We start from the raw sequence: 963 nt of genomic DNA, 5'->3' as shown, positions 1-963 counted from the left end.
AGGCCGGTGCCCGTGGCAGCCCGGCCAGCTGTTCTCTCTTCCGCTCTTTCTCTTTCTCTGTCTCTGTCTCTCTCTCTCTCTCTTTCTCTATATCTTTCCTCTATGTCTACATTCGACACGGCGCGGCGGCCTCGACACCGACCACTTGCACACGCATCCCTCGCGGACGGTTTCGGTGCACGGTTTCTTTTTTTCTTTCTCTTTTTTGCTCGGGTTCACTAACCTCCACCGTGACACACGGTCGGTTTCGAACGAGCTTCCGTTTCGGTGGATTTACGGGCTGGGGGGAAATTAAGCCTCGATCGAACGTGAATTAATTTGATATGTTTTAGTTATAAGTTGCTTGGGGACGGCCTCGAGGTTTTTGGAACGTGCAACTAGGAAGGTATATAAGCATCGTTTATGAGAAAGTTAGAGAAAGCATGGAATACTAACAGCGTGGTTCATACTTCTGTTTAGACTAGCTATGATTTGGGCTAACCAAAGTTGCAGGCTACTATAAGCATACGATGGCGGCAGACTGCCATAAATCCAAGTTTGCACAATGTGTGCGTGCGCGGGAAGGAGAGAGTCGATCTGTTGGCGTACACCCTCGTCGGGACGCAATAGCGTCGATCAACAGGGTTTCCCTCGAACTCCAGACATTCTTCCTTATTGACCCAACCTCTGCATGAAATATCTACCACGTCTCGTTCTTCCGAAATTTCTCTAACATGCAATCTTTTCGAGTAATCATCTCCTAATTGTTATAAAATTCCACGAAGTAACAAGCTAAAAGATACTCTTAAAGGCCAACGAAGCGTGGCTACGCCAATGGCGATGCACACACGCGCGTTTCGCGCAAACGTGGAGGTCGCGCGCGCACACAATCAAAAGGCCTGCAGGAATCGAGAACTAGCATCGGCACCCTCGAGGGGTTGCGCAGCCATCCCTTGCTTCAGCAGAAACCATCAGCAGCAGCAG

Source organism: Bombus impatiens, unplaced genomic scaffold, assembly GCF_000188095.3.
Source record: "Bombus impatiens unplaced genomic scaffold, BIMP_2.2 scf_0136, whole genome shotgun sequence".
Lineage (NCBI taxonomy): Eukaryota > Metazoa > Arthropoda > Insecta > Hymenoptera > Apidae > Bombus > Bombus impatiens.
This window is presented reverse-complemented; position numbering follows the sequence as displayed.